General features: G+C 34.9%; 1 long non-coding RNA gene across 1 annotated transcript; it reads left to right on the forward strand.

The window, feature by feature from the left end:
* The first annotated feature begins 1377 nt into the window (after window positions 1-1377).
* Window positions 1378-12564, forward strand: LOC140700109 (uncharacterized). Its single transcript, XR_012078331.1, has 3 exons — window positions 1378-1422; window positions 2151-2264; window positions 12422-12564. It is a non-coding gene; the product is annotated as an uncharacterized lncRNA (long non-coding RNA).
* Window positions 12565-19673: the final 7109 nt, after the last annotated feature.

The following is a 19673-nucleotide window of genomic DNA, read 5'->3' on the forward strand; positions in this document are numbered from 1 at the left end:
GGGGTCACCATCTCTCTTCCAAACTAAAAAAAATATATTTTTCATAAAGCTTATGAATCAGATGATTAAGCAGCTCAGTTTTAAGAGGTGGCTTGCTCTACTAGCATCTCTATTTTTCACCTTTTTCAAAAGTTGTAATCTATAAATCCCTAACTTTATATGCATGAAAATAGTATGCAGTAACATATGTTACCAAATGCACTTGAAAATAGCATACTTCAAAATTACAAAATTAAAGAAGAAAATTTTGCTACTCCAAAATTTTCAAGAAAGTGAAGAGAAGAAAAATAAGGAAAAATTGTTTTTCAGTAATCTGCAAAGGAAATCATACTGTATGTCTATCTTGCTGGATTTCTTTGTTCTGCAACTGATTTATCAATATCCTTATTTTGTTAAAGGAAATGTTGGAAACTTGACTATGAAATTCTTCAAATCCCACTAAGCTTTTACTTGAGTATTGACTACAGCTCTTAAAGTGAGATTAGATTCCTCCTGACAATTCATCGTGGCAGCACATATTCAGGGAAATAGGCTTATAATATCATTTTGCTTATTTTCTACATACAATTTTAGAGTCAGGGTCCTGAAAATATGCAGTATTTCTAACTTAAATCATTGCAGCATTACTATGTATATGAACTCTTAAATGTGGTAAAAAACTTCATCAATCCTATCTTGAATAATAAAAATGTCAAGAAATTTAGAACAGGGTTTACATGGCTAATAAAATTTTTTTTCCAAAATATTGCAAGTGTGCCTAAAAGCACCTAAACTAATATACAAATAAGTCATAGAAAAAAAATCACAAATAAAGACTAAATCAAAAGTTATGTTACCACCAATACCAGCAAATACTTATGGATCAAATTATAACAATAAAGACATTTCAAAGTTAAAACATAAAATTTTTACTTTTAAATTGATATACAACTTAAAATTTCAAAACAGTTATAATATTCTTTAAAAATAAGTTTATCTTCCTATTTCAAGAGAATTAGAAATATTCTTCATTAGTTTACAATTTTATATTCTAATTCTTAAGACTAAAAGTAAAATTAGAGATAGGTGTTAATATGTTTTATTTTTAATCTTACATAAAAATTTTAAATTCTACACTATGATCATTCTTGAAGCAGTTTATGTCTACATTTATAGACCCAACAGCAAGACCATTCTACATTGTTTCAATAATAAATTGAATAAGTTGGTCAAAGTTTTTCTCAGAGTGTTCAATGTATTAAGTAGAAAAAGAAAATTATAAAACAAATGTGAAATACGTAGATATGGATACATTGATAGATAGAAATTATATTGATATCTAGGTATTTATCTACTTGTCTCTGTGTCTGTTTGCAAATTTAAGAATCCCAGAAGGAAATAACATTGGAATTATCGGTGGTTCTATTTGGATGGTGAGATAAGGTCTGTATTTCATTTTCTATATATTCTAGCTTCTGTATAAGCAACATACATGTATTTTGCATAGGTAGCCATAATTTTTAAATTTACCTTCTTATGACATTGCTCTGGTGAATACTCTCTTATTATTTACAATCATATTCCCTTGTGTCTGTAGTATGAGTAATGAAGTAAACCAAATGCCTCAGCAGAAATCACAATGAAAAAGTCTTCAGTAAATACCTCCATCATTTTTTTAATATTATTGAGAAAAAGAAAAGAAAAGAAGGCATTTGTTCAACAATATCCAAAAGGTGAAAGAATGTACTGCAGAAGAAAGAAAAATTGAGAGGAGAAGAGAACCACTGATTGGGTGTTATGTGTCAGTCTCTGCAGTGATTTTAGTGAACATTCTGTCAACACTCAAACCAGGTCTAAGGATTGGCGAGAGATTGGGAATTTCACATTGGTTAAACTGGAGAATTCTAACAAGTCATTTATCTCACAAAGGCTAATATAACAAACTCTACTGCTCCACTGGGCAAATAGAGTCATTTAATACAGATGGTACAGATTGTAGTGTTAGAAGCTGAGAGAATAAAGGAATTCATTCTGCTCTTCGCACTCCCTAAAATGGCATCCCTTAAAAATGAGCAGTAGTTAAGATAAAAAATTCTTGTAACCAGACACTGGCTTAAATGTTTTTGTACATTCCAGTTTTCCCACAGCTGAAGCTATTTCTCATCTTTCAGGATCTAAAATGTGGTTCAGCTTCTAAGATGCTGCTTATGAAAACTGGTTTCTTTGCTCCTGTCATCTTTCAGTGCCATAATTTGAAGATACTACATCAAGCATCAAAGCAGCAGGTGGCCAAATAACTAAAATACGTACAATTGAAATGCCACAAGGCAACGCATGGAGAATTTTCTGAGAGTCAAAATCATGCATTAACACTGATTACAGTAATGTCTTGATTAAAATCAGATTAAAATCCAACTTGGGTTTTCACCAAAGACATTGGCAAATGTTTCAGATCTATGAAAAACATGAAAAGTTAACTAGTTCACCATATATCAACTACTCAGTGTACTCCTAAGATCATCACTGTCCTAAATTAAATATTTATCATCAGAAATTTCTTTATTTTTTATTAGGGCTGCATGATTCCTAAAAATAGTGTCACCTTTGCATGTTTATAACATTTATATAAATAGTATTAGAAACATTGTTCTGCTACTTGAGTTTTCTCATTTAATCTCAGAATTTTGTAATTTAATTAATGAATTTGTTCTATTTGTATTTATGGAATTATTTCTACTTTTTATTATGTACTTTCTAAAGATCCTTTTTCTATACTTTTTTGGCATTCCTTTGGATTAATTTTTAAAATTTCATTCTCTACTTTATTTAGGAATTATGTACTGCTTCTGTTCTTTAGTGGTTACCTTTAATTTTTATTATGCATACTTAAAATACAAGGATCTTAAACCATTATAAAAATGATTGCAGTCTATATTCTTACATATTATTATTTTATAAGATTTGAATATCATTTTCTTTGGTTATCCTCTCCCATATTATTCATTATGATTGTGTTATATAGTCAATGTTTGTTCAAATTGATCTACATGTTTACTAATTTCTTTCCTTGCTATTTCTCGTTGCATCTCAGTACTTCTTTCAGAAATCAATTTCCTTTTTCATGAAGAAGAGCTTTCAAACATTGTTTTAGAATGGTTGAATGGTGATAAACTTTCTATTTTCAATTTGTCCATAATTGTATTTTTTCTCCTTAAGTGATGTAAAGACTTACTTTTTCTCAAAGACACTTCATATAGTATTCTGAATTTTTTGGCTCCAATTGTTGCTGTAAGAATTCTGCTCCTAATCTAATGTCGATTCTCTGTAGATAATTGTCGTTTCTCTCAAGCATAATTATTTTATCTTTATTTCAGTAGATATTTACTGGGTTATTTCCACGTGTAAGTTGCATACATAAACCCTGGGGACAAAAGATGACTAATGTAATATTCTTGCCTTCAAAGAACTCAGTCTAGTGATGGATGTATATGTAAGGTTGTGATACAAGAAACAATGTCAGAGGTGTGCCCTGAATGCTGAGGTTTCATCTCCAAAAATCCTTAGATGAGAACTGCATGAAGCTGATGAAGCAACAGCTTTTGTACACACTAACCTCTCTGGTTTCCAGAGTCTTTCTAGTATGGAACCACAGGACATTTCTTTGACTTTCTTGTAAGCCCAATATTCCTTTACATATTCCTTTAAAATATTATTGTATTTTAGCCAGCATTTCTAAGTGCCTTTTATATAGAGGGTAATCCTTTTCTAAAAAAATTTTTTCTGAAAAAAGTTTCAGGGAATCTAGTTTGCTACAGTGCCAAAATGAAAGTCTTATTATTTGCCTTTCAAAAATCTACCATTTGTATATATTCTGACAATTTTTAAGTCTTTGTATTGCTTCTAATTATTACTAACTATAAGTAAATGTAACTAATGATCAGAAATTATAAATGATAGTATGAACTCCAAAATATCTAAAAATCCAACCTGTGAACTTGATAAGATTAAATACATTACCATCCCTAAACATTATAACTTATATGACATTTTATTCTATTAAAAAGTAAAATGAAAAAGGCAATGAAATTTCTGGTTTCCAGATCCACATGCAAGGAGCTTAGAAGTTGCTACTCCATTCTAACAAGTTAAAAAAAAATTAAACAGACTGAAAATCAACACCTTCTTGGATCTGTAAGAGAGGGTTGAGCACAAGGCAAAATGTTTTCTACAAGATTAGAGAGACTGACAGGAGAACACAAGGAGTCATGGCTTACTGGAGCAGAGACTGATGAGTGAAAGCTGCCACAGGTACCAGTGCCAGGAGAGGAGCACCCCAACTGTAATTAAGAAAGTGCTTAATGTGTGAACAACTATGACAGTTAAAACCTCCAGTCATGAGGGGATTTACCTACAGTTCAATCAGGTTCTTGTAGTAAATCTCAGAGAAAAATTCCCTCATGCTTCTGGAAAGGGGAGGAGATAAGAAACCATTTTGAAATATGTCACAACACTGTGTCCTGCTTAATAATATTACCCTTAGGAGAAACTAGTTAGCTAGAGCCTAACCTGCTGGAGTATTAATCAGAGTCTAACTGACCTGGGGGTAGAGAAAAACACAAACACAACTGAATAACATTTCAAAAAAGAAAGTACCAGAACCAGATGAATTCACTGACGAATTCTACCAAACTTTTAAGGGAGAAATTATACCAATTCTTTATAATCTCTTTCAGAGTATAAAAGCAAGTGGAATGCATCCTAACTCCATCTATGAGGCCAGTGTTACCCTAATACCAAACCCAGACAAAGACATTACCGGAAAAGAAAACTACAGCCCAATAGCGCTCATAAACATAGATGCAAAAATCCTCAACAAAACATTAGCAAATCAAATCCAACAATGTAGACAAAGAATTATACATTATGATCAAGTGAGTATGCAAGGATGGTTCAACTGGTATGCAAGGATGGTTCAACACTTGAAAAATCAATTAACATAATCTATCACATGAACAAGCTAAAGAAGAAAAATCATAAGCTCATATTAATACATCTGTTCTTTATAACAGAAGCCTACTGTTTAACAGAAAAGACTTTACCAGAGTCTAATCCCCATCTGGGGAAAGATATTTTCCCTCACTCCAGCTCCCTCTAGACTTCCTGACTCACCTATGGGTATGGGGCAAGGAGGAGTGGGAAGCAGAGAAACACTTATAAATGTTACAACCTAGAGACATAGGCCCACTGAAAGACTGAGATGAAATTATAAGATTATGGAATGTTTTCCCTCCATCATATTTTACCACCATCAACAGGGACCCAGTATAACGTCAGTGAAATTAGGGATAAAAGAGTATCAAGACTCAGGCTCCAACTAAGGAAGAGTTCTCAGGGAAGCTCAGAGATAATGGAGAGATGAGAACAAGGACACTAGATGGATTTCAAACCTCTGGCACATAAACATTAAAAATAGCAAACATTAAACATAGCCTAACTCCTAATCAAATTAATAGGAATCCTCTACAACATGTCTGACTTTCAACAAAAAGGTACATAAAAGCCAAGCCAAGAAGCAATTAAAAACACAGCTGAAGAGATCAAGCAAGCATCAGAGCCAACTCAGGCACAACACCTCCATGGATTAATCAGACAGGGTATTTAAAATAACTGCAACTAGTACATCAAGGACCCTAATAGAAAACATAGACAACATGCAAGGACAGACAGGTAATGTAAGCAGAATGTGGAAACTGTAAGGAAGAGTCTTTATGATTTAAGGTTTGGCAACAGATTCTTAGGTTTGACACTTAAAGTATAAGCAACAAAAGAAAACAGAAAAAGTGAACTTCCTTAAAGTTAAAAACTTTTGTTCACCAAAAGGCATTACAATCTAAAAAGACAATTCACAGAATGGGAGAAATATTTTCAAGTCATATATCTGTTAAGATTTTTATATCTAGGATTATAACAATCTCTAACAACTCAACAACAAAAAGACTGGCAACTCAATTAAAAAATGCGCAAAGGGATCAAACATTTTTCCAAAAATATACAACTAGACAACAAGTACACAGAGAGATATTCAAAAACATTGCTCACTGAGGAAATGAGAATAAAAACCACAGTGATATACTGCTTCATGTCCACCAAGATGGCTTTAATCAAAAAAATGGAAAACAACAGGGGTTGTCAAGAATGTGGAGAAGGAAGGACACTTGTACATTGCTGGTAAGATGTAAGATGACGCAAACACTGTGGAAGCAGTTTAGCTGGTCCTCAAAAAGTTAAACATAGAATTACCATATGACCCGGCAATTCCACTCCTAGATACATACCCAGGAGAAATATAAATAAAAACACATGTCCACACAGAAACTTGTACGTAAGTGTTTATAAGAGCATTAGAGGCATCACTCATTTTATTGTACTTAAACAGATACTGTGTTTTTTACAAATTGAAGGTTTGTGGCAATTCTGCATCAGGCAACTCTACAGGTGCCATTTTTCCAACAATATTTGCTTACTTCATGTCTCTATCACATTTTGGTAATTCTTACAATATTTCAAACTTACTCATTATTATCATATTTGTTATGGGTTTGTTTGGGTATGGAGTTTTTCAAAAAGTTTGAAACCAGAGAGAGTTGGTGATTGCACAACATTGTGAATGCATTAAATGCTGAATTGTTCACTTTAAAATGAATTGTATGTTGTATGAATTTCATCCTAACACAACAAAAGGAAATGCGAGAAATCAAAAACACTAACCAGAAATGAAGAATACCTTTGATGGCCTCATCAGTAGATTGGACAAAACTGATGTGAGCTTCAAGATAGGTCGATAGAAATTTCCAAAACTGAAAATAAGGAGGAAAAAAATAAAGAATGGGGGAAAAACAAAACCCCAGGACTTCTAATTAAGACATTTTCCAAGATATAACATACATGCAATTTAATTGAAATATTAGGAGAGTAGAGACTAAAGCAGAAAAATATTTAAAATAAAAATAGCTTACAATTTTCCAAAATGAATAGCAAGCACCAAACCACATATCTAGGAAGCTCAAGAACATCAAATAGGAAAATACAAAAAAATCTACATCTAAGAATATTATATTCAAAGTCCAGAAAACCAAAGACAAAAACAGATCTGGAAAGATGCTAGAGGGGAAAAAAAGTCACCTTACAGAAAAAGAAACAAGGATAAGGGTTACAGGAAGACTTCTCATTAAACACCAAGCGAGAAAGAGGAAAATGAAGTGAAATATTTAGCATATTGAAAGATAAAACCCACAAATGTATAATTCTCTATCTAGTAAAATCACCCTTCAAAAGTAAAGGAGAATATAGTTCCCTGTGCTGTACAGAAGAAACTTGTTCATCTATTTTATATATAGTAGTTAATATCTGCAAATCTCAAACTCCCAATTTATCCCTTCCCATCCCCTTTCTCCTGCTAACCATACGTTTGTTTGCTGTGTGAGTCTGTTTCTGTTTTGTAGTAACCTATAATGAAAAGAGTATGAAAGCAAATATATGTATATTTATGTATGACTGAAAGATTATGCTGTACACCATAGACTGACACATTGTAACTGACTACACCTCAATTAAAAAATAAATAAAATTACAGTACTTTCACCAATAAACAAGTGAAGGAGAAATAAAGAATTTCTCACACAAACAAAAATTTATGGAATTCATTGCCAACTGGCTAGCCCTGTAAGAAATATTAAAGCAGTTCTTCAAGCATAAAAGACAACAACATAGCTCATAAATGGTCTACATAAAAAAGGAAAAGCATTGGGGAAGGAATAAATGAAGATAAAATAAAATATCTGATATTTTTATTCCTAAATAATTTAAAATATAACTTATTTACCATAAAATAAAATCAATATATTGGGTTACTAGAGCAGATGTTTAAGTTAAATGAATTACAGTATTGTCATAAAAGATAGAACAGAGAAATTGGAAATAATCTGTCATAAAGTCATGCACTGCACATAGCTGTTAATGAACAGGTCATCGCAACATTAAGAGAAACCACTTATTCCCTGCATCTTAGATAAACAGCAACAACGTTGGACATCACTTTTCTGTGCTTTATTCAACTGTCATTTTCCATTCTTGAAACATCTCTGAATTATACCAAGCCCTCCTAATTTTAGGACAAAGTTTCAGCAAGTCTAACAAGAGCAAAACTTTGGAAAGAGAAAGAAAGTTCAGAATAATTGGAAGAACAAAATTAATCCCCCATTTCCAGGCAAAGTTATCAGCAACCTCCTCTCCTGCCATAGTGGATTAAGCAACTAGTAAGTTTGTAGCACTGTTTTTGCTGAAAAATGGAAGTAAAAGGAAAAAAAAAGGAAAGAAAGAGAAAAAGAATAATATGATAGGACACACGAGCCCGGCTTTTGAAGAATTTAGGACTTAGACAGGGAAACAAATGTTGTGCCCTGTAGGAAATCTCTGTCCAGAAGCGGGAGAGGCTGCTGCAGGGAAGAAAGTGGCTGAGTGTTTAGCTGTCCTCAACCTCTGTACACAGAGCTGGGAGGTGTTTAGCAGAAGGAGTCAGCCTTCTCGTTACCAAGCGAAGCTGAGATAGGAAACTGCTAGGTGCACCGCCAGACCGATTTGCTTGAAGGAAGACCCTTCCTCCAGGAGAAGGAAGGGCAGCCCTCTCCTATCCCTCTCAGGCTTTAAAATAAGATGGAGCTTGCAGGTGGAAATAGGGGTCTTCTTTTGCTTTTCTAATCCACAGCCAAAAGTGGGATGAAATACAGAAAAACTGTTCTCTGAAACTTAGAGGAGAAGGGCTGTTACCATTTTGCTCCTCTCAAGAACTCTGCTAGGTCTTGGTGATGCCCGCAAACACATTCTTCTCCAGCTCAGTGAGTCCAGTCGTTGGTCACTTAGTCACATACACACACACAAAAGCTCTGACAGAGGAAAACAGTTATCAAATCATCAGAAAGGCACAACCCTTAAACATGTTCTTTTAACATAAGGCTTTATGTTGTGTATTTCTTCCCCTTACATTGGTCCACGCCTCTTTTTCCGAGGAAGTCCCGAGGTTGCAGTTTTGTAGTTTTTCCAGCATAAATTGTACCTGTGGTGCATATATTATCATACCCAGGTTTGATTCTTCCAAGTAGAGAGTGAACTTAATTACATTTACAAAGCAACCCAAATGGAAAACCTAAATGGGGCTTTTCCTCTCCCCCTATATCTTTTAGTAAGCTTGCTAATATCTAAGTCTGTAGAGATACTTCAAAAAAACTTTTTTTATTGAAGTGTAGTTGATTTATAACATTAGTTTCAGGTGCACAGCAAAGTGATTCAGTTATACATATACATCCAAATATATTTTTTTTCTTTTCAGATTCTTTCTACTATATGTTCTTATAAGAAATTGAATATAGCTCCCTGTGCTATACAGTAGGTCTTTATTGTTTATCTATTTCATATATATTGTGTCTGTTAATCCCTAACCCCTAATTTATCCCTCCCTGCCCTTTCCTTTTTGATAACCACAGTTTGTTTTCTATGTCTGTGAGTCTGCTTTTGGTTTTAAATAGAATATGCATCATTATTTTTAGATTCCACATATAAGTGATATCATATGATATTTATCTTTCTCTGTCTGACTTACTTCACTTAATATGATAATCTCTAGGTCCCTCCATGTTGCTGTAAATGGTATTATTTCGTTCTTTTTTATGGCTGAGTAATATTCCATTCCATACACACACACACACACACACACACACACACACACACACACACACACACACATCTTCTTTATCCAGTCATCTGTCAATGAACATTTGGGTTGTTTCCATGTTTTGGCTACTGTAAATAGTGCTGCTAAGAACATTGGGGTGCATGTGTCTTTTTGAATTATAGTTTTTCTGGATATATGCCCAGGAGTGGGATTGTAGGATCATATGGTAAGTCTATTTTTAATTTTTTAAGGAACCTCCATACTGTCCTCCATAGTGGCTGCAGAATGTAATTCTGTAGTGATACTTTAAATGTGATACATGTTAATATTAAATCTATCCACAACTTTCAACTTGCTGTGGGTGCATGTGTGTGGGCAGGGGGGGAACCTCTCTTGTACATGATTTCTGTTGTTATTTATTACTGACTTAGAGACAATAAAATTCAATGCCTTCTAATAATTAGTAAATTCCAAGAGATGTGAGAAAATACAGAATCCATAAAACTAGATTAAAACACTAGACAAAAATTACTTTCAGAGAATAATAACATTTATTGCATTTAAAAAGTTAAAGGAAGTGCTGGTAGAGAAATAGATTTGAGGAAATCCCACAGAGGGAGGAAAAACACCAGAAAGACCAAGAGTGAATTGGAAAGCTGTAGAAAACTTGAGAGTTAATCCATAGAAGATTATATTTGGCCTAATAGTTCCTATTCAAGAACAAAACACACACACAAATGTGGCAACCTTGTGAATATGAACAGGATTATGAATATAAATAATGCAAATTATTCTGGGAGGACCAAGTGAGCATCTGAACACTTCCTAGAACCATCCTGTCCTGAATGTCTGTACATGTGTGTTGTTTCTTTTAAGGCTGTCAGTCTCTATCAAAAGCTGTATCCCGTCTCCTTTTAGAGGATATAAACATTCTGTAAGCTGAACAGTGGGAGGTGGACTAGGTGTCACCCCTGTGTGGGTACATTTAAATATTCCCTTCAGCCTGCCCATAGCAGTGTCTGTCATCCCTGAATACAGACCAGGTCTATTTCAATATCTGTATAATGCAATCCCTCATCTTATGCCTAATCAGGAATAAGGTAGGTGATTGGATACATAATGGGTGGAAAAAATGATCTGCAGTTGTAAGCTTCCTTGTACAGAATTTCCACTAGTCCTGTTTTCAGCCCTTTGCCCCAGAATTCTCTGGTATTTAAATTTTTGAACCTGGCACAATGCTGTGATAGCAGTTGAATTGTTTTCTTATTGGTTTCCCTGTATGATGGCTTGAATTTTAACTTTCTCTGACCTTGTAAGTTAATTACCACATGTTCATCTACTTGAATATCTGTCATTGTCTCCTTTCCCATCCTCTTTACCCTTATGGGCTTGTAACTTGTAGTCCTTCCCCGTCATGGAGTTTTAGGAAAGAGTGTAGATAAACACATGTGTTCAATTACTCCTATCTGTCAGGTAGAATTCAACTTAATTCTCACAGAAGCAAATGTCTTTATTCACATAAATTTAGTTGGTTTATTTCATCTTAATTAAATGATGGAATTAGAATGACAAGGGCAATCAGCATAAAGATATTTGGTAAACAAAAACCATTTGGGGACACATCTCACTCCAAAGGAGAGAATAGGGGCAGATCCTCTTAGTCACTGTCCTTCACTAGGAGGGAGGGATAGCCTTGGTTCACGCAGAAAGGAAATTAAGAGGTTAGTTAACCAAGCAAGTCGTTTTAAACAGACTTTGACTTGTGTTTAAACAGCTCCAGTGACACCATATTTGAGGAGATATTTCCAACTCTCCAAGGGCCAGAAGAAGTTTTTACTTCATTTTTAACATAATTAAAAAAAAAAAAACATTGGATATTTATAGTTCCAACTCCTGTACAAAGTTAACATTCCTGGACAGGGAGGCTACATACTCCCAACCACCATGCCAGTTAAGTAAATTGCCAAGGTATTTCAGGGACTATTTGAATTTAGTGGTAATTAACATTTTAACCATTATTTTTTTCTTCCATGACTATTTAAGCAGTATTTTAAGCACATGTGGCCTAGCTCACAGCTGCTAAGTCATGGACACAAGTGCTTATTGAGATAATTCTATTTAAAGAATTTTCTGTTTGACAATTTTGAATCCTGGAGCCAGTCTAGAACCAGACCAAACATATCAATTTGCTCTCTCCTTGAAACAGTTATACAGAAAGGAAAGCCGTTTTATCCTTTGTATTTACTTGTTCCACTCTATTATTTTCCCCCCATTCTTTCCCTGTTCTCATATAATGAGCACATCGCTCTCTTCTTCCTCAGACTTCTGGTGAGTAACAAAGATATGGTAGTGGAGCCTACTACAGAAATAAGATGATGTCTATACTGAGTAGAAAACTTGATTCAGATTTTTATTTATAGCTCACTTTATCCTATAAAGGAATTTCATGATTCTGATAAAGGTTTCTCCAGAGAAATAGACCATCTCTCTACATATTCATAGAGAGAGAGAGATTAAAAAGAAATGGCTAACACTATTATGGAGGCTGAGAGGTCCCATGGTCTGTTGTCTGCAGATGGGAAAATCAGTGGTGTGGTCCTGAGAACTGGAGGGTCAAAGGCGTCAGTCCCCTGAGGTCAGAAGAAGACTGACGTCTCAGTTCAACAGTTACGAGGAGTGAATTCCCTCTTCCTCTGCCGTTTTTGTTCTCTTCAGGCCCTCAACAGATGGAATGACGTCCACCCAGACTAGGGACAACAATCTGCTTTACCTAGTCCACCAATTCCAGTACTAGTACCATGGAGAAACAGCGTCACACACACCCCCAGAGATTCTGTTCAATCTGGACACCTCATGTCTCAGACAAGGTGACATATAAATTAAGTGTCACGCATATGTATTTGAATGGCTATATGTGAGTATGTACACATATATGTGTGTTACACACAGACACACACACATACACATGCACATAAATAATGATGTTTTTCAAATATATGGTGGATAAATAGAATGAAGAATACACTCCAAAGATTTTTGTAAGACTTGTTAATTTTGAAAATTAGTTTTTAATATAATCTGTTCTTCAAAGAACACATGAATTACTAAACAATGCAATATTCCAAAAATGCAGAGCTAAGGTTCACAGTTTTCATCTAATAATATTAAGAGGAATTGCATTTATATATATATACACATATATATATATATTTCTCATACGATATGTAACCACTTGTAGTATTTGTGGGTGGTTTTTAGTGATAAGATCAGAACATCTTATTTTTAAGACATAATGAATGTCAGGTAACATGTGTGTGTAATTTAAAAGATTACAACTAAAAGAACATAATTTCTTCTTAGAGAACTAAAGTGAAATATACGTTTTTAATAAATCTGATATTTAGTAAAGATATAATTATCTATTAAGTTGTTGGAACTCATTTTGTGGTTTCCAATAAATAACATTTGGAAGTTTCATGGAATTATATATTTTATTAGCTGATGGTAGAAAAGTTTCTAGTGCCAAGAATGTACTGAATGGATTGTGAGTCCCGTCTAGAAATATTACAAAATCTAGCAATATCATTTGCTATTACCCTGTAGGGAAATTCCAGATGTATTAATAAGTGAACATCTTCTATGGCCAGGACTTGAATAACAAACAACATGATAGACCTGGTAAGTTTTTGCAACACTATGGCAATACATTACTGTCAATGAAACAACAAAGCATTACATATTTATTATGTTCAACAATTAAACACAAAAGCTATTTGTGAAGCTGCAAGATAATAAAAATAGAAACATAAAATGAAATATACACATTCACACATATGTATCTCTTTCTCCCTCTGTGTCTGTCTATAGGTATCTGTGTGTGTCATTGTGTAATAGTAGTCACTCTTAGCCCACAATCCTATACAGAGTCTAAATACATCTAATACTTTCTTTTCTTGTTCTGCTGATTGAATTAAGCTATATTTACACTTATGCAAGTTTTAAATGTTTTTAGCTTTAAAAATATTTGAAATAATGTTTCAAAAAATCTTAAATAGTTCTTAGCTAGAACTCTTTTTGGTTTTTATTCTTCGAAATTATACTCTATATTTTGAATTTTAAAAAGTGGTTCCGGTATTACATACATTAATAAATGACCATAACTGGTATACATAATTCATGCATGATTTTTACTATGCATTCCAATAAATCAAAACATTCTCTTGTTTCATTTAACACTACTCTTTCGGTTTTCTAAGGCTCTAAATTTTAATTCCAGATGTACTGATGGCATTGGCTCAAAAACACAGGGTTAAAGCACAAGAAATGCAATACAGAAAACCTTCAACTAATGGAGAAATAGTCTTCCTAGTGATGTTCTGCTTTTATAGAGCAAGCCAGAAAACATCACTCACTTTGCTAAGCTTTTAAAAGGAATCACAACAAATGAGTTCAGATTTCCAAATGATTAAAAAAATAGGTTTAATAAATAAAAATTCAACCTAACTATTAGACTAAACGTACGTCAAATTGTTTTTGAAGCTCAAAATGCTGTATTTTTATAGCGCTGCATTTTCATCTGCCCATCTTTTTCACATACACAAGTTGACTATCCCTGTCCTCGTTATTTCTTTCAGATACTCGAGGCTCGGTGAGATCTAAGGTGTGTGAGGAGTAGGAGGGCAGGAAAAGTATTCAGAAGAGTAATCTCCAAATGTTAGGCAATTGCTCAGTAAACCACTCCTCTGATAAATGCTCCTGCTTATGTACTGTGACCACCTGGAATTTCACCGTAAGTAATACAGCTTCAACCTTCTGAACAAGGAACATAAATATGTCAGAATACTATGTAGAAACTAGAATGCTGAAGATTTTTTACCATTGACAGGAAAAGAACTAATGGATGATTTAGGAGGTTATTCCTCTTGTCCTTGAAGAAACATCAGATACTGTATCATCAATAGTGATTTTTATAATGTTAGTAAGTGATACAGTTGTGGAGGTCTCATGACATCTGTAAGTTACAGGAAGTCGAAATGCATCTGTTCGTTACTGATATTAGTCAACAGCTAAGAAAGAGGACATGTTCTCAGTGCCATGTGTCTGTGTGACCAAGGGACTCTGAAAGGAAAATGGTTTCTATACCTTAAGGTGTTACACAGTTAGGTCTCCTGGCTTCAAAAACACTGTCTTGCAGGGCCCACGCTTTCTGGCAGGTGTCCCAGCAGCTCATTTCCTAACCGCTTTCTCAAACCTGAAACGATGCATCACTCACTCCTTATGACAGGCTTTGCTTTATACAGGGACTTTGACTGCATGGTGCTTGAATTTCATATCTAACACTTAAAAAATTATTAGCTCTTTACAAAAGCCAATGGGATGACAAGTCAAACGGATATCATAGTGGCACAGATGGAAAAAAGACAGACCAGTAGCACAGATGTATCTGTATTTTAATTGAAGCAATAGACAGAGACTTTAAAAATGGTGACAGTGAGAGTAGTTGTGATTAACAAGTCTGGTAGTTACAGGGGGAGATTACAGAACACTGTAGATCTAATTATGGCTACTCCATTAATTTAGTCAGACAGCCAGACATTTCTTTAAAAGCACCAATCTGGTTCTGGTTTGATTTGTGCTTTGAATCGACTAGTATCTTGCCATAGAGAAACAACAGCTGTATGTAAAGCTCTACATAAAGCAGAAGTTGCAATACAAAAATTTAAGTATGTTTTAGTTTATATTCCAGTGCTCTTAAATTCCCATATATTAATTGTGTTGGGTTTGATTGTGAACATTTGGAATGAATTAACAAGTTTGATTGAAAGGGGGCTAAGTAAGGTTTAGGAGTATAGCCAGTTCTAATGCAAGCTCTACCGTTTACTGCTTGTGCCTTAGTTTTCTTATCTAAAAAGCGGGTTGAGGATAGTAACACCTACTTGACAGAGGTTTTGTGAGGATTAAGAAAGTTAATGTCTAGAAGACAACTATTGAGCGTAGTCTCCACTCCATTGCTTATTATCTGTTACTAAGGTCAGTATCATTGCTTAGTTTCTTTCACAGAAAGTATATTCAAATAACTGATGACAAAAGCTTAAGACAGTAATAATCTAGTCCTTCTTAAATATTAATATCTACCTATATCACAAACTTACTTAGGGCAAAGTCTTTATAACCAGTCCATAGTCTAAGATAGTTTCCCCGTACCTTGCATGTGTCTCACGATGTGGAGAAATAAACACTAACATAAGAACCTGTTGTCTAGACTATAGAACATAGGCTTTGAATTCAGAAAGACTCGAGTTTAGATTCTTTCACTGACACTCAATAACTGCTTCAGGTGGATAAGTTAGGTCAGACAGGAGTAACGAAAGACCTCCAAAGCTCAGTGGCCTGCAATACAGTAGGCTCACTTCTTGCTTGGAGTATCTACTATTGTCCAGGTCATTTCCCCTTAAGACCCAGGATAACAAAGCATGTTTTATTGACAACATGGCCAGTTATTGTAGCAAGATGAAAAAGGAGTATGGCAAAGCAAGCACTAGCTTTTAAAAATTCAGGTTGGAGGAGACACAATCCATTGACTAAAGCAAATGGCATATCTACACCTGAGCTCAACAGGGCAAAGTAATACAGGAAGGGGCAGTGGATATTAATGAGCAGGACTCAGGTTTATGAGAATATCTGTGTGCTCTTAGGTGAGTCAGTTATTTTCTTAGTCTTACTTTCTGTATCTAAACATTTGAAAGTAACAAGACTGACCCAGGAGATTTACAAAACATATAGAGTCTGGCAAAAGATGGGCACCCAGTAACTGTTATTCCCTTTGTCCTGTCTTGGCCCTCACTCTACCTCTAAGCTTTGCAGGTAACTTTGAGCTAATAATGTAAAAGTATTCATCTGTTTCCTCATTGATTCAAAAAGTTGCAGACAAAATAATTCCCAAGCCTCAGACAACACTTTAGGGCTATTACTCTGTGAATTCCATGTAGTGTCTTGGTTGAAACAGCAACCAGGGAGTTTTACAGGGAATGGCCTTGCAAAAGGAGAGTCAGGACTTCAAAGGTAAGGATGGTACTGAGAGGTTTCAGAGCATCTGTGATTTCTGGCTTATACTGTCGTGGGCTGAAAACAGCCACCTCCCCACCGTCACTCAATACGTCACATCCTAATCCCTGGAACCTCTGAACATCACCTCATAATGCAGAAGAGCTTGTGGGTGTGATTGCATTAAGGATTTTGAAATGGGGAGATTATCTGAATGGACCTGATGTAATCACACAGACCCTTATAAAAGGGAGGAGGGGATGTAGTGACAGACGCAGTAGATCAGAGTGACGAGCTCACGAGACGAAGAATTCGAGCATTCTCTAGAAGGTAGAGAAGTCAAAGAAACAGATTCTCTTCTGGAGCCTCCGGCCCCACCAACACCTTGATTTTTGCACCTAAGAGAATAAATTTGTGTTGTTTTTAAGCCCTCATGTTTGTGGTACTTTGTTAGGACAGTAATAGAAGACCAGCATGTATGCCAAACTGAAGAAAAAGTATTTCTGAACTTGAAGATATTCATGGCACTTTACATAGTTGAAATTTTACAAAATTTCTTAAAAAGAAATACTTTGTAAAAAGTAAAGAATTTATATAAAATTGGTTGCTTCTTAACATTTTGAGCATTGGCTTATTTTTTTCATCATGGTTAGATAATAGAGGTAGAAATGGAAGAAACCAAGTTTAACCTCGAAGTCAATTTTAACCATGATCTGGTATAATTTGTTTAACCTTCGAGTTTCTTGTTTTCATCTTTTTATTCCCACATTGATGTTAACAAGTCAAATACTGGAAAACTCGAGATAAAAGGTACTATTGTCACATTGCCAAGAGATTATGACTAAAAGAGTCATATATAAATTCAACAAGCCCACAAAATATTTCACCAACCTGACCACAAATACCAAGAAAACTTCCAGCCCCCAGACTCCTTCTGCTCTTCTCCACCTCCTTGGAGAACGAAAACACATCCACGGCACCATATCCTCTAATTTAACTACTTATAATGATTCCCAGAAAATCCCCCAAAAAGTAGCAGGAAGGAAACACCACCTGTTAAAATTCCATCTGGCCCACCTGAGTATATTTTCTTTTAACCAACAGGGCCAATCTATAAAATCCATATGCATTTAAATGTGCTTAGCCAAACAGTAAGCCAATATAAAGATATAATTTTTGAATAAATGTCTATATTAAAATGACTATTTTAGACCTAAGCAAATAGATTGACAAGAATTTAATCACAGCATCACTGCATTTATTGTCTATGTTATTGTAACAAATGACAAACTTAGTGACTTAGCACAAGATACTACATTACAGTTCAGTAGGTCAGAAATCCTACTGGGATCTATCAGGGTCAAAATCAAAGTGTTGGCAGGGCTATGATCCTTATGGAGACTAAGGGGAGAATATGTTTCCTTGGTTTTCCAGCTTCTAGAGACCTCCAACCCTCACTGACTCGGGGCATCCGTCCTCCATCTTCGAAGACACAATGTCACATCGCTCTGATTCTTCTTCCATTGTCACATCTCTAACCACTGCTGGAAAAGTTTCTCCACTTTTAAAGGACACGTGCAATTAGATTGAGTTCACCAGATATCAGGGAAATTCCTCCATCTCAAAGTCTGTACTTTTAATCATATCTACAAAGTCCTTTCTGCTGTGCAAGGTAACATATTCACAAGTTCCAGAAATTAGGGGATGGGCATATTCAGGGGCCATTATTCTGCCTGCCACACTCATAGACACACACACACACACACACACACACACTAGACTTGAACTCCAGACTGATGTACATAAAAACACAATGACCAAAGACCCAACACATTTAACCAAGTAACAGAAAAAGACAAATATAACAGTTACTTTGTGTTACTTAATGAAACAAAACCAAGTGTCCTATCAGAATTGGCTAGCTTTAGTTTGTTATTTGGACAGTTATCTTCCTTGCTCAGTGTCTTGTGCCGGGGTGGAACAAAAGTTGGGACAAAGAATGTTATCAAAGCTAATAGACTGTTATCATGGGTTGTTAATTTCCCTGTCTTGGGGAGAATGGAAACAGGGCAGAAACAAGGTGAAAGGTCCCAGACATGTTATCATAAACAGACTCAAATGCCCAGAGTTTCATTCATTCATTCAATTAATAAAGAGCTATGGTGTCCCTGAGAAGCTCCAGGCACTGTGCTAAGGTACTAGAAATAGATAGATGATAAGGCAGATAATGTCTGGACCTCATATTTCTCACAATTTAGCGGGAGAAACAGACGTTAAAGAAATGATTTCCACAGGATGAGGTAATGGGCTGGACTTGGTTAGAAGTGAAATCTCGAAGTGGATATCTAAAGCCATCAAAGTTAAGAATAAGCATTTTCCTGATCGATCTCTTTGTTTCAAATGCTTACCTACTCTACTTTCAAACATGTTACGGTGATTTGAAAAATGTTAACTGACAGTTGTGAGATTTGACTTCTTGAAGATTTATGCAAGATTTATACTAGATTCATATTAAGAAGCATAACTAAAACTCGGTAACTTCAGCTAAAAAGCATCAAATAATGTTAAATGTATGCCAACATGAAATTACTTTTGTAGTACAGCATTTGTTATCATCACATAGCATTTTAGCCAAGACTAATACTGGTATGGAAAGAGCTCTCAGCCTGTGGTTGCCACAGTTTGGGTCCTGCCCACCATGTGGGGTACCACCAATTAGAGTGGCTGCACATGCTGCTGCCAATGGAGCTAATCATGTCTTTATGTTAAATCACAACCCTCTACTTTGCACTGGATAGAGAAAATGAAGGAGCAAAAAAAATATTAGGAAAGCTCCTTTTTGTACACACAGACATTTTTACAAATCAAACTATGATTTTGAAAGTTTCACTCACAATTCCTCTAATCTTCTTGCCCAAGGCTA

Source organism: Vicugna pacos, chromosome 2, assembly GCF_048564905.1.
Source record: "Vicugna pacos chromosome 2, VicPac4, whole genome shotgun sequence".
Lineage (NCBI taxonomy): Eukaryota > Metazoa > Chordata > Mammalia > Artiodactyla > Camelidae > Vicugna > Vicugna pacos.